This window comes from Silene latifolia, chromosome 3 (genome assembly GCF_048544455.1).
Source record: "Silene latifolia isolate original U9 population chromosome 3, ASM4854445v1, whole genome shotgun sequence".
In the NCBI taxonomy this organism is placed as follows: domain Eukaryota; kingdom Viridiplantae; phylum Streptophyta; class Magnoliopsida; order Caryophyllales; family Caryophyllaceae; genus Silene; species Silene latifolia.
Window position 1 is genome coordinate 33,287,122 of NC_133528.1, and position 17,436 is coordinate 33,304,557.

Here is a 17,436-nt window from a genome sequence, read left to right on the forward strand (position 1 = left end):
ATTACGAGAAATTTTGGGAACATGAAGTACATTAGTAAAATTAAGATTGTATTTGGTGAAAGAACCTGTATTCGCAATGGGGAGGCCGGAACCGTCACCGATAATTAAATCGTCGAGACCGTCATAAGGAGAGTGAAAGGCAAGAGTGTCCAAATCGTGGGTCAAGTGGTGCGATGCACCACTGTCGAGGAGGAAGTTGGTGTTTGGTTGCGGGTTGCCATAGTTAGCGATATGAGCTGTTAGGAAATTGTACACGAACAGAAAAGACAATAATGAAAACCGCACCGAATCGCTATGCTTTCCTAATAGAACAATTCGACCCTTACTTTAGTGCCTGGGTTGTATCGAACTTTCTATTGAGATAAGACGGTTGCCCTCTGTATTCGGCACAGAATACAGAGATATAATTAAGAAGTATTTTTGAGCAGTTTGTGTTCTTTGTTCAGGAATGCAGAAGTTATATTTTTTTCTGTATTTTCCTTCTGTCCCTCAAACTCTATTTATAGAGGAGAAGAATGGGAAAGCAGAGGGAAAGGGGAATGAATTCTGAAGGGTTTCAACCTTTCAGATTTTCTGTTGGATTTAGAAAATTCCGACAGGAATTAACTAATTCCCCCGCATAGTTATTCGAACGAAAACTATTCCGTCATCCCGTAATTAATTATGCAAGCGTACACTCCGTACTTCCCGAACTAGCATTTTATTATTTAGAAATTACCCATCCTTGAACCAATCTTTAATTACGTCTAATGAACCGCTAATTACACTTAAATCACCAACATAAGCTTGCGGGTTTCCTTGGGGTTGGCGATAAACCGGTGCAGGGAAGACTATGTTTGGGTAAAGCTTCCTGAAAAGAGGGCAATTGGCAATGACATGCCCGGTTTCGCGACACCATTGGCAGCGGCCTTTGAAAGGCCGAGGAGCAGCGGTGTTCGAGTAGGTGTTTGGTGGTGGGTTTTGAGGATAGGCAGGAGTGTTGTTTGGCCTGGAATTGCCACGAAATTGGTGATTATGACGGTAGGCAGCATTGGCCGAAGGTGCAAAGTGATGCGTGGTGGTGTCGTGTTTCATAAGAAGATCATGTTGAAGAAACTTCTCATGAAGAGCCTCAAAGGTTATGGGTGTATCTCGAGCCCGAACAGTGGTGATGACTGGTTTGTAGGTTTCATAGTCAAGACCCTTAAGAACTTGAGCTATGACGTCCTCGGGGTCGAGTATTTTGCCCATAAGGGCTAGTTGGTCTACACAAACTTTGATTGAGTTCATGTAATCGGAGATGGTTTGATCCGTGGTTTTTACGATGGAATCAAATCGTTCTTTTAATTGCATAATATGCGCTCGGGATGGGTTTGCGTAGGTGTGAGCAAGGATATCCCATGCTTCTTTCGCAGACTTGGCCCGTACTATCATTGGTTGTAGGGCCGCGGTGAGAGTGCCCATGAGAGCACCAAGAATTAAGCCGTCTTGTTTGAGCCAACTCAAATAAGCCGGGTTGGGTTTGTCGGTTTAGTCTCATCAGAGATGGTTGGTGATGGTGGTATCTCGGTTCCATCAATGAAACCGAGAAGGCTAAAGCTAAATAGTATGTTTGTCAGTTGGAAACGCCAAGCCGTATAGTTTAGCGCATTCAATTTCACACAATGGTTAAGGTTTAAGGAGGTGAGTGGTTTGGTGTTGTCGTGGGGGTTGGGAACCACGGTGTCTTGGGTGGTGTTGGTCGACATGGTGAAGGATGGAATGGAGGTTGATTGTCGTTTGAAGTTGTTGCGGCGAGGTCGGAGATTGTTGGCAGATCGAAGGCCCTTGGATACCATATAAGAGTAGGGTTTTACGTAAGAATGAATTGTATATTATTATGAGGAGGAGCTATACAAGGTAGAGTGAATAAGGTAAATACAAGAATAGTTTCCTAATTGTACAATATTCACACAATCAAATAATTCTAAGGTATATGAGAATGATATGGTTTTGATATGGAGTTTATTTGGTTAATACTTAGGAGCTAAAATGATTGAGAACATAGAAGATTTGCATTCTACCTTTGATTTGATGCTATGGTGCAATTTTGTGCATCTAACGCAAGTCTGGATAGATCTTTGACTTTAGTCAGATGCGAGGTGGACTCTTAGTTTTCCCCCCAATGTGAGGCGATTAGTTTACACATGTATATTTAGCTGAAGAAACTTTAGAGCAGTGGTCCCACTATCGAGAATTTACTTGCTTCATATCTATCTTGTAGTTATTCTGCAGATTGCTTCTATTTGAGCTATTGAGGTCAGTGAAGTTTCCCTCTAGAACTACATTAGATTGGTTAATGCTGTTTTTTAATTTCCTGATTATAGTCTGTGGTGTTGATGGAGTATCACGTAAATATCTGGCATATTGTCAGGGTTCTATTAAGATATTACTCGTATAATATCTTAAACAAACACCAATCCCAGTCAGTGTCACACATTACCGCTCTAGACACCACTAACTCACCGTTCTAACGGAAACAATCAACCACCCCACCTATTCTGGACCTGGCAACATAGAAACCGTTGACAATGGCACCCACTACCTACGAAAACCACCCACGATGCCCAAACCACTGCCAACGAGAACAATTCAAGATAACGAGTTAATGTGATTCGTGAGTGAGGATGACTTCAGTTGAGGCCTGAGGATTACACAAATACTACTATACAACCAGTTGTATAATAAGCATTGTACAACCCTATACATTAATCCGAGCTTATGTGTAATTTTTCTGAGTTTTGTAAGAGTTTATTTTTTTATGTTTAAGTGTGTGAGTTCAAAAACTTTACAGCATAGCTCAGATTCTTTTAAACAAAACTCGAAAACTTTAGTACACAGCTCGGATTCTACATCATACAACTGCATACAACATGTTGTATAATCTACTCATTGGATTACACAAATACTACTATACAACCAGACTCATTGTGAGGATTAGGAAAAAAAATCTTGTTTTAAGTCATTTTACCTACTCCATATTTTTTTTACTCTCTTATTATTTATAAATGTAAAAATATTTCATGGGAATACTATGAACTATGGGTTCCCTTCTCAAATTACTATGACCTATTGATTAACTACGATTACTATCTACTATTATACCCCTTATCATGGAACAGTATTGGGCAATTTTTAACCGGTTGGTGAAGGTTGAATGTATGCGGGTCCCACTTTTCCTTTATAAGATCTTAAGATCTTCATCTTCTTCATTTGCAACGACATTCTCCAAATTTCTCCATTAAAATTTCTTAATTTCTCCTTTTTTTATTTCTCTCACCTCTTTTGATTAATCTATCATCCAAATTTGTTCCATTAATGAAGGGCTCATCTTCTACATCATCATCCATTTCTTCCGGTTCAAAGGCTTCAAAGGCGGTATTTTGCAACCACAATTATAAAGCTGTTATAAAGACCATCGGTAAAGGACGAAATGTTGGGAAGAATTTCTATGGTTGTCCTCTTTGGCCTGTAAGTATCTTTATTTAATTTTTTAGATATTTAATTATCTTATTTAAAATGGGGATTTGATTTAAAATGTTGGTTTTAATATGTTGGTTTATATTTTTCAATTATGTAGAATGGTTGTGGGTTTTTCTTTTTAGAGGAAGATTTGAAGGTAGGAAGTGCTCGGAATTTCAGTGATTATGAAATGAAGATATATGATGACAAATTGAAGAAATTGAAGCTAAAGAAGGAGATGTTTAAGATGGAGGTGATGTATTTGAAGGATGAATTAAGTAGACAGTCAAAAAGGCAAAAAATGCTTATGTATGCCTTGATTAGTTCTTGGATATTTTTTGCTTTTATTTGGATGGTTTAGCTGTAATTGTGAGACGAGAATTGACATCTTGTGTAATAAAGCCTGAGATGTAATTTGAAGACGTAAACTGAGATGTTATTTTATGCTCAAAGCTGGGTAATAAAGCTTGGTTTTCATTGCATTCCTGATCCAAAATGGCCATTACATAATGGCATTACATAATGCTGCTTGTTTGTCAAAATGAAACATTTACTTGTCTATTACACCAAACTGACTGTCTAACGATTTCAGTACTACATCAGAATGCATTACTACTACTATCAAACTTGACAACTATACTACAACTCAAACAATCTGGTTGACGGTTTCTTGAGTATTTGGTCCTCCTTGTCCATTAACCAAGATGCTTGTTGGTCCACTGGTACTACCCACAGGCTGCCAATAAGAAAGCACTTGTTAGTGAACTGATTCATGACTCAAAATACTCAATTTATTGCAAAAAAGGTATAGGTAGATATACTTACATTTGTAAATGCATTCCCTTCTTGATCAATTAGCACTCCAAATCCTTGAGGTGGCTGTAAACAAATGAAATTAACTTGTTAGTGAACTTACTGAACTTACAAAATCTCAAGAACACTAAAAACTTGTAAATAAATGAAATAAATATGTTACTTACCCTAGATCTTCCACCACCTCTTCCACCACCTCTTCCATCACCTCTTGCACGACCTCTTCCACGACCTCTTCCACCTCCTCTGCCACTCACTATAACTATTCCACCCTTACCAACTCTTGTTGGTTGTGCTATGGCAGAATGATGAGCCTGTGATGCCTGGACATCTGAAGTGGCCTCAACCCTTGGATATTTCCTAGGCCTGCCCATGGGTCTTTTTGGTAGTGGTGGTTGTGCTTTGTCCTTATCAGGACACTTCCTTTTGTTATGTGTATTTGACTTGCAAACAGAGCATGTCATTTCAATGCCATGCCTGGTTAACTTACCTTTCTTCTTTGGATCCTCATGAGGATCTCTCCTCCTTTTCTTCCTAGGCCTACCAGGCCCTACCTTAATGGGAGGGGGATTCAGAGGAAGCTCACATTTTGGCCAATGTCTTTGACCAGGGGCAGGATCTATCCCAAGATTATAGGACCTCAGATAAGCATCCCTCTTATAGTAGTCAGACACATAGTCCTCAGCATGACCATGTACTTCAAATATAGCACTCACAGCATGAAAGCATGGGATACCTGTTAACTCCCATTTTTTACAGGTACATGTCCTAGCCTCTAAGTCAACAGTTACATGATCAATCCCAATATGCACTTGAAATAGAGTTGGCCTAGATGGTAAGGCTTTACACATAGAAGCCTTATCCTTCTCTATTTCAAGCCTTTCCTGGACCTTTGGACATACCACATGTGAACTCCCCTCCATCTCAATTTTTTTCTGAACTAGCCTTTGCATAATTAAAGTCCTAATCTCTTCAAGCATGTATATGAGATGTTTGGATCTTGCACTAATTATGTAAGCATTAAATGTTTCAGACATGTTACTTACTATGACATCATTTTGGGTGTGCTTTTGGATGAATGCTCTACAAAATAAAGTTGGGTTGCAAGCAATGAAAGCATCAACAGCTTTAGGATCAGCTTCCTTCAAATTGTCAAGTGCTTCATTGAAGTCAGGCTCATTATAGGCCTTGGCACAAGCCCAAAACAGAATCTTCATATCTTCCCCTTTGTATGTCTTGTGCCAGTTAGCAAATATATGCCTGGCACAATGTCTATGCTCAGCTCTAGGGAATTCCTTAGCTACCATAGCCACTATACTCTGTAGGACAATAAATAACCATGTATAAGAGAAATAACAATGTATAAGAGAAAAGTAAAGCCACAATGTAGATTAAAAGAGAGAAAAGTAATGGAATATACCAGATGCTGATCAGATATAATGGTCATTCCTTCCCCATCAGATATCCCTAAACTTTGCTTCAGTTGTTTGAAAAACCACTCATAGCTTTCATGGTTCTCACCTTCAACTACTGCCCATGCCAAAGGATACATTTGCTCATTGCCATTCCTACCCACAACTGCAATTAGTTGCCCCCCTAAGAATGTTTTCAGAAAGCAAGCATCAACCGACAGAATTCTTCTGCATCCCAGCAACCACCCTTGCTTCAGAGCATCAAAGCACACGTAGAACCTCTGAAATACAGCAGGGTTTGATGTGATGTTTGGGTTGGTAAACAAGGTGAAGTCACTTGCTGAGTTTGTCTCTTCAAGGGCTGCCATATAACTACCCAGCCTACTATAATGTTCCTTCATAGAACCATGTAACAGCTTATGAGCATAATACTTCACTTTGTATGCAAACCCTTTCTTTATTAAAACCTTATATGCTCTTCTTACAGTTTCTATGATGTCAGCAGCAGGCCAATGTGGTTTTGCTTTAAATACATCTATAAACTGCTTTGCTAACCATGTAGACTTCAGTTGTCTGTTGCTTTCCATTGTCCTTTGACAAGTATGTCCTGGATCTACTGATTTTACCACAAATGCTGCACTTTTGTTATCCCAACTACCATATAGCTTAAATGGACAACCTCTTTTGCACCTTACTCCAAGCTTTCTCCCATGAGTAGTGTCACTAACATCAAAGGTCAGATCTCTACCTTGAGCAATGGCATATCTAGTGACACACTCTCTAAAAACTTCTCTGGTTAGGAAACTAATTCCCACACACCACCTCAATTTGTTGAAGTCAGTTCTACAATTTACAACTGGAACCCTTGCTTGAACCCTCTTGCCAGGTATACTCTCTTTATCACTGTTACCTGGGGTATTTTCCTCATCCCCACTCTCATCATAATCACTCAATTGCTGATTAGGGTGCTCAGTATTGGTTGAAGACTCTTTTATTTTTTCTTGTCCACTCAGTTTGCCTGCAGCTGCTTCTAGTTGAAGTTGTTCTACAACTTTAAGGGCATCTGCATTGAATTGTTTCAGTCTAACCCTTGCCTCTTTTAACTCATCATCAACATCAGACAGATCATCCAAGTCTCCTTCATTCAGTGCTTCATTAACAACCTCAGCTTCATCATCTAATTCCACATCTGACTCAGTTTCATAATCCTCAGAATCAAAGTTAGGGTTATAACCAGGGTCCTCAACTTCGTCCTCACTTGATTCAGTAGCATTTACACAAGCTAAATCAGCATTTGCCTCATACTCATTAAAAAGATCTGCTAAGGTCAGCTCATTGCAATTATATGAGGTTTCAGAAGGCAGTTCATGAACATTGATGTCTGGTTCTGTGGAAGGTGGTGGTATTGAGCTATGAACAATGATGTCTGGTTCTGAGTTCAATCTGGGTGAGCTTCTTAAGACAGTTTGAGTGCTTGCTTTTTTGGATTTTAATGTGGTTGTGCTTTTGTTGCTGCTTGGTTTTGAGGTTGTTGTGGGTTTAAAGTGCTTGGTTTTATTGTGATTGTGGTTTTTGAGGTGCTTAATTGTGATGTAGGTGGGGTTTTTTTAGTGTTTGGCTGTGATGAGATTCTGCTTTTCTTTTTGCTTGTTTGATTAGGACTTGTGCTTTTTGTGTTAAATAATGGAGGGGTATCAATTGTGGCAGAGGGTGAAGACAAAGGTGGTCCCTTTATACAACTACTTCCCTTTCTTCTAGGAATCATTTTAGCTGGCATCTTCATTAAAGTAAGACCATCCCCACACTCTATCAGCTGCATTAACTCAGTAACATCACACTCAGGTACTATATAACACTCACTCACTCTTTCATCAACAACCATCTTACCAATAAGCAGAGCATCACTGTCATCAATAGCCCTTTTTAATCCATCTTTGGGGTTCATGAAAAATATAGCATCAACTTCCCTCCTAAACCCACATTTCTCCGCTTCCTCAACTAATGTAAACCAGCACATCTTATCTGCGTCAATGCCAACAGTCCTAAATGTACTACCCATAAAAACCAGACCATTTTCACCCCTTCTACAACACCCACCATGCCATAACTTCAAAGTAAGGGTTTTCAATTGATTTCCCTGATTAATAACGAAATTTGAATAACAAATCAAGAAATTAAATCATTAACAACTACAACAAATAATTAATAAACACAATAAAAATGATAGACATAAATCAAACATTGGAGAAAATAGGGAACAATTAAAATACTTGTGTCCTCGTGATTGGAAATTAGAGCAAAGATCGATTTGAAAATATCCGCCTTCAATGAACAAAAAACAACAGGATCATTTAGATTAGGGTGTGACACCCCGCGATAAAGCAGAAAACATAACTTATAAATTCAAGCGGAAATTAGGAAATTTTTGAAACTTTTCAAATTTAAAGCGCGGGTTCATTAAAATCCAAAACATAAATAAAGAATGCGGAAAGAAAGTTTAAATTATACAAACGTGATAGTCGAGGTGAGGGAAAATATATCCCTCGAATGACAATACAATAAAAGGTAGGTCCAAACAATCCTAATAAACCAACTACTAGGCCGAAGTGCTCGCTAGCTCACACATGTCTTCACCCCATGAATGCATCACTAATACCTGTCATTCATGTAAACATGAACGCCACGGTCAGTGGGGAGTAACTCAAGGTTCTCCCAGCCACAAAATGTCAAAACAAACATAACCAGGAACTAAAACAGGTAAGTCATATAAGATACATACAAAAGATAAGAATATCAAGTTTATATGTAAACATGGCAAATAATTGAGATGGAACAAGATAGGCCAACATTAGCTTAATAAAGATTCAACTGATCATGTGAAACAATTAAATAATATGAAAGACAAGAACACGGTCATTATACAAAAGCACGCATTTCAAGAAACACAACATAGATATGGGATTACAATCCGAATCATGTGAATCAGTTAAGTGAGGGATCAACCAATGCAATTTACAAGAATAGAAATCGTAGCCATTATTTGGAAAATCACTTAGCAAACATTGCACGGGAAGTGGCTACTAATGTCACATTCATACTTATGGCTTGCATCTCACCATAAGAACGGATGGGAACATCAATCCCGACGATCATATCGCAACTAGAGGGCTTATAGCTCACCCCTAGTGTCCGATAGGACCAAGACAAACAACAGACAAATACCAATATCTATAACCAAGCAAGACCTTTACTACTCATATATCAATATATAATTCCCCTGGTAGGACGACAATGGTACTCCCAACACTCAGTCCTAGTCTAAATCTGGCCAGACTCTCGGGACAGCACAGTTCCCGATTCGACATGCGGCAGGACAGTCCGCATCCAAGACCCGAACCCTAAATCGGAAATCGAGAACTCACAATCGGCAGGACAGTCCGAAAGAGGCGGAAGATATGAGCTAAACCAACAATCGGCAAGACAGTCCGAAAGAGGCGTAAAGATAAGTCAAGCAATACGGTATAACATAAGGGCATTATCAAGAATACAACTCAACCAAGCGATACGAATCAACTTGGAAAGAGACTACTACGTGTAATGAACCGATGATAATTCAAGTAAGACATTTCATGCCAAAATTATATTCATGAACATGAATGAGTAACCCATCTCTTCAATATTTGTCACTTGAATAAAAATGTAAATAAACGGAAATGAACCATTTATAATGAGCAAAGCAAGAATTTAATTATAAATTGCTCAAATGTAAGATAGACAATTCACTACTTACAAAGCATATGTGATTGAATTAGATGCGTATTATAGTGAAAGCATGTCATTATATATATGAATGAGATGATCAAATAATGAATTCCATAATTATAATTCATGTGAGAAAAATATATAGATAATGTGACACCCTTAAGTTTTAGCCTTAAGTAAAGACGTAAATTCTACGGAAAAACTGACAGGATATGTTTGTAATTGGTTCAACTAGATAAAACCTGTAATTTCAAAAATTTTCCTAAACCATTCACAAACATCTCCAGAAGAAGAGTGCCATAACCTGCAATTTCTAACAAACTAATTTACATACATAACTAAAGACGCGGGAATATAGTGATACAAGCCAAAATAGAAAAGGGAGACATATGTCCCTTCAAATTATATACAAAGCCAAAATAGAAAAAGGTTTACTATAAGAATAGCCAAACTAGGTCCAAGGTTCCTTATGCTCACTAGCTCGTCTGTGACCCCAACAAAGCATCATCAACCTGTCAATCGCATTTTATACAAACACGAAAGCCACAATTCAGTGGGGAGTAACTTCGAGTCCTCCCAGCCACGAATCGTCATAATTAATGTAACATGTAGTAAAACATGTAAACAATAAGATAATTAATCTAATTTCCAAGTATTATAACATATGAATACTAAATTGACCAATTTAAACTATCATGTGAAACATATAACAAATTATAATCCAAACTTTATCAATTGTAACCGGCTTACATCTCACCTATTACAATTCATAAAATCACCATACAAGAAAGGGCAATATATCAAAGACAGGCATAAGTTCTTAGTACGGTCAATAGTCACTCTGTAACTCGAGTCTATACCACGAGGTAGGGAAGGTAATCGAACCGGTATCTTGGCTCAGCGGTTAATATTAATAAAACATGGCCAAGACACAACACAACCCTAGCCTAAAATCTGCGCAGACCTAGACATGCGGATACACACCACCGCACCCAAGACCCACAATCTTTCTAAAACAAAGTGAGTACCCTAAGGAGTCCACCAAAGGGTTGGCTAGTACTTAAGCTGACCACTTACTATCAAAATAAGTAACGAGGTCATGCCCCAACTTGGATATAAATCCACTAGTCAGAAACACAAAGGCTATTAAGCGGTGAACATATACGTCGAGACTATAAAGACCTATCTATGACAAACACAACAACCTGCAAGAGATATTCAATACCCATTTCAATTCTAGCAATTTTAACAATATTAAAGGCTTTAGGGAATCTAGGGCCATTTTTACAATATAAGAAGCTACTCAAATCAACTAACTACACATGTGAAACATAAATATAATAAATGGCCTAAAACAAGAAAAAGGCCGATTATCCAATTCATATAAAATTTCATCCAACCGAATTTTTACCCGCAACTGACCCTGCGGACAGTGCGGGTTAAATTGCGGGGCCGACCAATCACTCAATTAATCGACATCGAATCATCAAAGGGACTAAGGCTCGATTTTGGCACAATCATCAAAACATGGCAATTATTGCTATAAAATTTATTTTGAGCCTATTCATTACAATTTCATTTTAAAATCTATCCTAACATGTGTCAACTACCATAATAAGCATACTTTTTACTATTAACACAATTTTCACTACTAACATGATTCAATTCAAAGTGTACTCAAGTGTAACTTATACTAAACATATCATTAATGAACCCGAAATGACAAATATTGCATGAAAAACCACGAAACAAGCAACGGGTGACCCGGCCAGCCGTGGGCCGCCATGGGCCGCCGCCGGCTCGCCGCCACCCCCACACCTCCATTTCTCCATTTTTGTTCAGTATAAGACCGTCTGAAACATAATTAATCGTTCCCAATACTAACTTGTTAACTAAAACTAACAAAAATACATGAATTAAACATGCATGCAATCATTTTAACATGTGAAATTAACTACTTAATTAAAAATCACAAAAACATACAAAAATCAAAGCATGTGACGATTTTTCGTCGAGTAACTCGAAATATGTTACCTTAAGCTAGAAAATGAGCAATTAGCACCTTAAAACCCAAACCCTAACAAGAAACTAGCCGCTATCCTCAACAATATACGAGTCCCCAAACTCGTCCTCCAATTCTTCACCTAATTAAACAATAAAAACACAATATATAAGTATAAATACCGAAATTTACCAAAATTCGTCTTAAAACAACTTCAAGAAAACTGAAATTAAAACATACTAGGTTGTAGATCTCGACGAGAGGATTCCGGAAATGTAAATTTTGCGAAAATCCGAGTAGAAATGAGTAAGTTACGATGGTTTTTAGCTTGAATTTGTATAAGTTTTAATGGTGTTTGGTTTTTGGGAAAGTTGTTGATGAAGATGAACATAAGACAAAGAAAAATCAGAAAAAAGGGAAAGGGGGAAGGGGTGCCGCGGGTTAGAGGAGAAAGAGAGGAAAGGTGCGGGTTTAGTCGGGATTTTACGAGTCGGTTTTGACTCGTTTCGATAATAATTAAATCCGCTTGTCAAACGTAAATTCCGACAAGACCAAAGTTCTTAAACACGAGATTACAAGAAAATTGAGTATTCATACGACCCATTTCCAAATTCGTTTACCCAATGTTCAAAAGAATTGTCATTACCCCCCCCCCCCCCCGATACGCCCTTATTTCGAAATAAAAAGTTTTACAAGGTTTAAACTATTTTTAAACATTTCGAAACTATCAAAATAAATACTTTTCTTCAAAATATAATAAAATTATATTTCTTTGAATTATTTTTACTTTAAATACTTAAATATCAAATTTTATTTGATTAATAAATTATTTCCGAAATATATTAACGATTAAAATTACGGGGCGTTACAATCACTCCTCCTTTTAAAAAGTTTCGTCCTCGAAACTTAGAAGGAGAAATTATAGTTATAAGAAAATATAGGTATCTTTTCAATGAAACGGTGATACTCTCGTTGATCAGACAAGAACATCCACATTCATATCAAGACATAAAAATATTTCTACGCCAATAAATGAGAAAACCCATTATTGGGACGTCACCAACAACGAGATTTAACATTCATTAATGTTAAAACCATTGCAAATCATAAAAGTATTTTCAAACTTTTAGTTTAAAGTTCTATAGTAAGAATAATATCTTTACTAATTATGATTAAACATGGCTTAGTAACTCGGAAAAAGAGTAAGAAAAGGAATACCTTACGAGAATAATTCAGGATATTTAGCTAACATAGAAGCTTCAGTTTCCCAAGTCTCTTCTTCGACATTTCCACAACGCCAAAGAACACGGACTAAAGGTACAACTTTGCTCCTAAGTTGCTTGTTGGCTTTTTCAAGAATCCGAATTGGCCTTTCTTCAACCACCAAGTTAGGCTCCAATTCAAAAATCTCTTCTTGAATGATATGGCTAGGGTCACTAATGTACTTCCTCAATTGAGAAACATGGAAGACATTGTGAACCTTGCTCAGATTTGGAGGCAATTCTAAACGGTAAGCAGCAGGACCAATATTTAACGGATTACGTTATATAAAACAAGAGACGGAATTTAAACATTTCAATTAACCCGAAATTGGCACCAAAAGTACCCATAATGAGTGTGGCCCAATAACATAAGATGTAGACAAGCCCAATCTAATAAACATTTCAAATCTATTTCATAAAACCTAACAAGTCCAAAGGATAGGGTATGGCAAACCCAAATGGTAGAACATGTCAAGCCCAAGTGAGTCATGCCCAACACCTAAGAGAACAAGAGAAACAAGGAAGAAAGAAAGGAGGGACGGTGCAACCAGGCTAAGCAAACAAGAGCATCACCGAGTACGACCACGGCCAGCCTACGAAGACCCCACAAACACTTGGTCACGGCTGCTCAGTAGCCCGAGAAACGGTCACTAAGAACCGTGCTAACACGGTGTACAACTAGGCATTTAACACGAGAAGTTCGAGTATAAACAAGATGGAATTTGACACATATAAAGCAAGCTTAAATCGGTCCCGAAAGACCACAAAAATTCGCTCCAAAACAGAGTTCAAACAACCCTGACATACGCCCTATTCCCGTCCCAAAACTGTCCCCATAACATCATAATCTCATGCCCAAAACAGAGCCCAACTCAGCTCTGTCACGGCTCCCAAAGTCGAGTTCAAAACAGTCCACACGGGTCAAAATAAGACGGGAGTGTAAGCAAGGTTGAGACGGACGTATTTGACTTCAGCTGCAACTAAAGGCTCGAACTTTACAGCGAAAGAGTAGGAAAACCGAGTCACTAAATACGAGTTCTTAAACATTCCCAAGACGGAACCAAAGCATAGCTACGACAAGATTCAAAATCCCGAAAACAACTCACTCCACTCGTTCTAGAGCAGAGATCAAACACGCACCCAAACGGACTCATATCTTCACTCAACAGTCACCATTACCCCATCTAATTGACCACTATTACGACGGTCCCCAAAACAGAGGACAACCATCCCAAAACCGCCTTTACCAACAACAATATGAGACGGGACTTTACAAATGAAGGAGAAAAGACGCAAGAACCGAACTTTATCGAATAAAAGCACATAAAACGACCCATAAGACGAAAGTTCGACATTTTTTCGAGTAACCTATCACCGTTACCTGTTTAGATCTCTTAGACGTCCAAGGAACCATCCAAGGGTGATTCTAAACCCAAGCATGGAAGATATTAGCCCAGAAATCGCATCCTTGAAAGATGGTCGAAAAGAAACCAGACGAAAGCTGAGTTCTTTCTTGCATATAAAGGAGGAGGACGAGATGGGGAAGCTATTGGTGAAAAATTCATGGAGTTTGGTTGAGAAATGAGGGAGAAAACCGGGTTTGGAGGGAACGAAAATGGGTGTTTGTTGTTGGTTGTTCATTGTTGCTGCTGCTGCTTACTCGAAAAGGAGAAGAAGAAATGAGGAAAATCCAGGGTGGGGGATGCAGGGGACACGTACACCAAAAACAATAAATAATACGGAGTAATAATAATGAATAATAATAATAATAATAATAATAATATATAATGTAGTGTGTAATAAAGTAGGTGAGGGGTATGTGTTGTCGATATATGGTTAGTCTGAGAAAAGATTAGTCTCACAAGTGAAAAAGTGACGGTCTATAACTAGACGGAAAAATGCCTCGAGTCTATATTAACTTAAGACGGGAAACTATTATTATTATTATCTCTATTAATACTATCCGACACAAATATTTATTTTATATAAACAAGCTTGTGAAAATGTGACCTTTATAAAATTTATGTTCAAAAGGAGATCAATTAAATTAAATAATTTAAAAATATAAAATAAAATAATCGAACGGTTAAATAAATTTTAAATGTCAGAATGAGAAATTCTGGGGTGTTACAATCACCCCATCTTTTAAAAAGTTTCGTCCTCGAAACTTGAAAGTAGAAAAGAAAGGTTATAAAAATAAAACTGGAAGTTTGGAGTCGGTAACCAAAACATTTAAAATGTTACTTATCGTAAGAATTAAAATTCTTTCAAGAGTTTCAAATCAAATTTTCCGACAGAACCAGATTCTCATCAAAGGAACGGAAGTGTTCTCGTTACGTATTCAAGAACATCACATTCCAAATCAAAGATAAGGTCAAAAGGCGAATCATTTGTATAAATCGAAGATCAAAATGCTTTCAAAACCTTTATGAAGAGTTTTCAAAAGTATAGGTCTCATTTATGGAACGAAATTGCTCTTGTCGTGCACACAAGAACGCTAACTTTCCAAGTCAAAGACAAGTTTAAAACAAAAATCACTCGCCGACAAGCGTAGAACAAGTTATTAAACGTCTCTAATAACGAGTTCTAACATCCTATCAACGTTAAAACCAAAAGAAAAGGTAATCCACTCAAATTTTCTTTTGCAAAAGCCAAAATAGAAATGAAGATTTCACTTTTAAACTCAAAAGGGAGTCAAATTTCTGAAAATGTAATATTAAACTTTGACAAAGAAATCATAAATAGATCAAGGTTAACAGAAATTGGTTAAAATTTAAAGAAATATCAGGTTTAGCAATTAAAATCATGGTAGAGAAGTCTATACTCAAGGAACAAATATGGAATTAAATCGAATTTTCATTTTCAAATCCTTAAAATAGGTAAGGCTTTCCAAAAGTAAAATCAACTTTTAACAACGAATCGAAAATGGTAGCTTGAAATATTTAGAAATTGTACGAAATGAAAAGTAACTTAGACATCAAAATATAAGGTACGCTAAGAGAGTTCAAATTTAACTAATCAAAAGAACTATGATGAACTTCCTAGGGATAAGAATCGAAGTAAGGTCAACAAGGATGTCAAAGATAGAGTTTTGATAGGTCACTAGCATCAAACTTAAGGGAGGAGCAAGATGAGGCGAGGAAGAGAGGTATGAACGGTAACGCTTATGGTCAAAGAAGAAAGGGAATTAGACAACAAGGAAACGTCTGGTACTCAAATCTCCAACAACAACATCATCCTGAACGGTTCCGAAAACTTCCTAACAACAAGGCTTATAACTACATCACTCCCAAGGATTTCCTCCAAACACTCATGTTACATCATCTTAAGCTATTCCATGAAACAAGGTACTTCACTATAAGTGTGATTTCACCACTTCAAATCCTCAACATCTATCGATCCCAATTTATAATCACATCCCAAAGAACTCTGGCTACTAATCCTCATTACCGCAAAGTGAATACCCAAATGAGATTCCAAAACTAACAGCAACTCTCGCCTAACATGGTTCTTATGTAATCATCACAACACCCACAAAAGTATACCGACTATGCTATCCTCAAGCTCAACTCAAACTTCCAAGTAACACTTTCATCACCAATGGCCAACAACGTCCTAAAGATATTTCCTTCCAAGCCCTCATCATAAACTTTACGCCATGTCAAAGCCCCAAACAACAATACTCGAGTTACCAAATTCTCGAATTCCAAGTATAAACAACAAGGCCAAGTTCTATAACCTTAGTAACATATGCAACTCACACTTTACAACACTAATAATTCCACTAAACAAGCACACTCACTTTATCAAGGAACTAGGTATAAGAATCATTAAGTATGTCTCATCACACTACCTAAGTCTTTCCAACATCACAACCTCTCAAAACCAGGGTTATGGGTCAACCACAAACAATCTCCTCAAAAGTCAAACTTTTCAACCAAGGTCAACATTCCACAAAAGAAAGAGTACCATCAAAAGGCGTTAAGTGAGGATAAGTAAGGAACAAAGCACAAGTTGGGAGGGTACAAGAGTAACCTCCAAGGAAAAGGAAAATAGAGTTTAGGAGAAGAAATAAGCATTGAGAAGCAAAGGATAAGACAAGGTACACAACAAAAGAGAAATATCTTCGAGGAAGAAGAAGCATTCGTCAAAGGTTGAACAATCTTCAATTCTCGGCAAAGGCACCAAGTCCGGATCTTCACGTAGGTAAGCTCACGGTCAATGATCCAAGAGCAAAAAAATTATTGACATTCAACAAACATGTTAGAACCTAACAAAGAGCAAACACAATACAGACTACCACCTTAGGTCCTTAAGTCTACCCATCTCTCATTCATTATTCAAGGTCAAGTTCACATTTAAGTTTGGGGTACACGTGTGTGCGTCGGGAGCAACATAGGCTCTGATACCAACTGTGACACCCCGCGATAAAGCAGAAAACATAACTTATAAATTCAAGCGGAAATTAGGAAATTTTTGAAACTTTTCAAATTTAAAGCGCGGGTTCATTAAAATCCAAAACATAAATAAAGAATGCGGAAAGAAAGTTTAAATTATACAAATGTGATAGTCGAGGTGAGGGAAAATATATCCCTCGAATGACAATACAATAAAAGGTAGGTCCAAACAATCCTAATAAACCAACTACTAGGCCGAAGTGCTCGCTAGCTCACACATGTCTTCACTCCATGAATGCATCACTAAT

The 17,436-nt window shown here is 37.6% G+C and overlaps 1 protein-coding gene across 1 annotated transcript in view; it reads left to right on the forward strand.

Annotated features, from left to right (window-relative positions):
• The window catches only part of LOC141647528 (UDP-glycosyltransferase 87A1-like), a 36,397-nt gene that overhangs the window by 8,452 nt on the left and 10,509 nt on the right, over positions 1 to 17,436 (forward strand). The window contains exon 2 of the mRNA XM_074455743.1: positions 2,003 to 2,277. The gene's annotated coding sequence lies outside the window, so the exon portion shown is untranslated. The remainder of the gene's footprint in view (positions 1 to 2,002; positions 2,278 to 17,436) is intronic.